Genomic DNA, 4,013 nt, shown 5'->3' on the forward strand with positions numbered 1-4,013 from the left:
TGGAGCAAACAGGGTCTCACTGGGAGGGGTATCTCGGTGCCAAGGATACACCCCCATCAGGAAAGAGAATAGAAGAGGGAAGGAGAGCCACAGAATTCAGGGTACGCAGGGGCTGGAGATGGAGCTCAGTGGTATAGCATGCCCAGAGCTCCATCCCCAGAACCCAAACAAAATAGAATAGAATTTAGAAGAGGGGCACAAAACTGAGGGGTGCAGGGTGATCTCTTTCCCCCTCTGAATTTCTTCACAATTCACTGTTTGAACCAGAAACTTGGTCTTTAAAGTACCTGATTTTGCTGTGTATGATGGTGCACGCCTGTGGTCCCACCTGCTGAAGAGGCTGAGGCAGGAGGACTGAAAATAGGAGGCCAGTTTGGTCAGCTTAGCTTGACTCTGCCTTAAAATAAAAATTAAAATTAAGGGGGCTGGGAATTTGTCTCAATGGTTCTGCCACCTGCCTTGAAAGCGCAAGGGCCCGAGTTTGATATCCTGTACCAAAAACAAACAAACAAACAAACAAACAAATAAAATTAAGGGAGGGGGCTGAGGATGGAGCTTAGTGGCAGAATGCCCTGTGTTTAATTCCCATTATGGGGAGGGGGAGTTTGATTTCTTTTTCTGTAAATATTTTTCTCTTCAACTAAACAGCACATTTTTCATTTTATATCTCCACCAGTTACTTTGAGCATTTAGTTCAATGAACTGATTGCAAGAATTGTCTGGGGAGGGCCAGTCTCCTGGAGAGTCATGGTAGGGCTGCCACCTATCTCCACGACAGTGCTGCAAATGACTCTGCCTAACACCCAGATGCATGGCTTCCAGTAAGAGATAGACTCTGGGCGCCTATGTTGGACTTCCAAAAGAAGACTTGCAAAGTTCCCAAATGTGTGCCTTTGGTTTTTTTTTGTTGTTTTGTTTTGGGTTTTTTTTTTGTTGTTGTTGTTTTTTGAGACAGGGTCTTGCCATGTAATTCAGGCTGGTTTAGAACTTGCTATGTAGCCCAGGCTGGCCTCAAACTCACTTCGATCCTCTTGCCTCAGCCTCCCAAGTGCTGGGATTACAGGCGTGCACTACCATGCCTGGCCTCCAAATCTGTGGCTTTGGAATATCAGATTTTCCAAGCGTTACTACTAAATAATTGTCTTTTGGATCTACCTTCTGCAGGATAACTCTTTTGAAAGTTCAGAGAGATGTTTGCTCAAACTGCTATCCTCTTCAAACATTACTGAGTGCTACATTGGTACTAAAAGCCAGGAATATGGCTTTTTTTTTTGGTACCAGGGATCCAACTCTGGTCCTTGTGCTTGCAAGGCAGAAGCCAGAACCACTGAGCTAAATCCCCAGCCCTGAAGTTCCCACTTTTGAAGTCTATGTTAGTTACTTTTCTTTCTTTGCTGAGACAAAATACCTGACACCCAAAGTTAGAGGGGAAGGGGTTTATTTGGCTTAAGTTAATAGAGGTTTCAGTCCATAACCAGCTGGCTGCAAGATACGATGACAGAGGGGCAACAGTTCATAGTGGAGGAAGGAAGCAGAAGCAACAAGAGACCTTAATAGCGTCTTTCTGCTCCTTTTATCCCATCCAGTCTAGTGTGATTAGGGCAGTGCCCAACCAATCACTCAAATGTTTTACTAATCACGTACCCTGAGTCCCAGCATCACAAGCTCTAGATTCAGCCCCACCTCATGAGCTAATAAAGCTTTGGGGGGACATCTAGACATAAGCCATAACAAGCCTTCTGGTGAAACTGAGAAAACAAGATTATATTTAAAATTAAGTCTCCATATGGCTGATAAATGACAAGTTCTACTCCATTTCGAGGACGAAGGCATTGTTGAGGACTGGGCTGCCCCAAGAAAGCTTTCTTTTTCTTTGTTTTTGTGGTATTGGGGATTGAAACCAGGACCTTGTGAAAGCCAGGAACATTCTCTAACACTGAGCTGCATCCCTTTCTATTTTTTATTTTGGATGGAGCTAAGTTGTCCAGGCTAATCTAAAACTTATGATTCTCTTGCCTCAGTCTCAGTAGCTGGAATTACAGGCGTGGAGCTCTACCCTGGGTTCAAGAAAGTTTTCTAGACTCTGAGATGTACTTGGAGAAAGCGTTAAACTTGATCAATTAGAAAAGAAAATGTGGGAAAGTAGCTCAGAGATAAAGTGCTGCCTATCTTGGGTGAGGCTTTGAGTTCAATCCTCAATACCATTTTTAAAAATGCCTATAGCAAAGCATGCTGGAGAGCAGAGAATAAAACTCATTTTAGTTGGAGTAGATTTCATAAGGTCATATAAAGATGGAGAATGTTTTAAAGAAGTGCTTGAATTTGGATTTATAATTTGTATTTAATTTAAACAATTTATGTTTCTCATACTGGGATTGAACCTAGGGTTTTTGCATGGAGCTACATTCCTGCTCTTTTATTTTTTAAATAAAAAACTCAAACTTGTGATTGTCCTACCTCATACAGTCCTACCTCATACATTTTAGTCAGTAAGCACTGAGGAGCTACTGAATATTTTTGAACAGGTATATGGACACAAATCAGGATTTTATCAAGGCCATCTGGAGACAGGAGATGGCAGCAGGTTAGGGTGGCGGAAAAAGAGTTAGAGAGTTATAATAGTCCAGGAGAGACTATTGGATCTGAACTTCAAGCCAAGATGGAGAGGAGAGAGAGAGAATGCAAGCAGTATTTAATTTTGTGGAGCTCTATCTTGCTAATATTTGCAAGGTATACACTTGATTTGAAAATGTCCAGGGAAATTTTTGATCTTCCACCTTCTCCAAAGCCTTCTAACCTTTTTCTCCAGGCAAGAATGGAAAAGAAAATTGTACTACCACCCACAGAATGACCTCCAACAGTCCCTTTGGACTTCAATTATCTCATTTAAGTGAGATAATAACGCTCTACTTCCTGAAGGTGAGAATTGGAATGCAGATTATACAAAAAGTGATGGTCTTTCTCTCCTCCCCTCCATGCTGGGGATTGAATCCAGAGCTTCTTGCGTGGTTTAAGCAGGTACTTTGCAATGGAGTACACCACCCCTGGCCTTTTGTTTGTTTGTTTGTTTTGTTTTGTTTTTTGAGACAGGGTCTATGTAGTTGAAACTGACCTGGAACTCAATATGTAGCTCAGGTTGGTCTCAAAATCCCAGCGATCCTCCTGCCTCAGCCTCCAGAGTGCTGGGAGCTTTTTTTTTTTTAAAAAAAAAAATAAATTCTTCAGAACTTTCCAACACCTATCTATTCTCTTCCAAGTGCTATTCCACCCCAGAATGGGAGAAAACTACTTGTTGGAGTCCCCTGGGGCTGTAGGCCTCCCCCAGTGCCTACCAGACAGGAGACTGAGGCAGGAAGGAAGAACTTCAAACTGATCTGGAAGACAGAGCTATGGCTGAATTAGATGTTCTCTGCCTCTCAACTAATATCATGCCTACTCTCGGTTCCCCAAGCAAGGAAGCTGAATGCAACAAAAAGCTCTGAAGCCACCATCATAGGAGTCACCTAAACACCAACTGGCCTCTACTCCACGTTTCTGCTTGAGACGAACACCCGCAAGCGCCTGGGTGATGACTCGGTTTCCCTCGGTCGGAGTCCAGAACACAACTCGTCCCCTCCCTTCTTCATCCCGCCCTACCCAAGTCGGCGGTGGCACCGGTGACCTGTTGTCCCTCCTCACCTCTGGCTACCCGAAGGGACCAGAGGGGCTCGTCCTGTTCTTAGGGGCGGAGCCCACCTGTGCCGGGGCGGGGCCTAGGCGGAGGCGGGACAGGTGGGGTGTGAGCCAGCGCCCGAGCTGGGGAAGGAAAGGGGAAAGGCAGGAGGGCGGGCCCTAGGGAAGCTTGCCCCTGGGCGGCGAGTGAGAGTGAGCGCGCGAGCAGGGAGGGAGGGAGGGAGGTAGAGAGCAGGCGACAAGGAGAGGCGTGGAGCGGAGCGCCAGAGCCGGGCGCAGAGGACACTCGGGGAGGAGCAGACCTGCGAGGCGCCCGCCGGCGAGGGACCCCGGCGTGCGGA

This window comes from Fukomys damarensis, unplaced genomic scaffold, assembly GCF_012274545.1.
Source record: "Fukomys damarensis isolate Sample0158 unplaced genomic scaffold, DMR_v1.0_HiC HiC_scaffold_5, whole genome shotgun sequence".
NCBI classification, from domain to species: domain Eukaryota; kingdom Metazoa; phylum Chordata; class Mammalia; order Rodentia; family Bathyergidae; genus Fukomys; species Fukomys damarensis.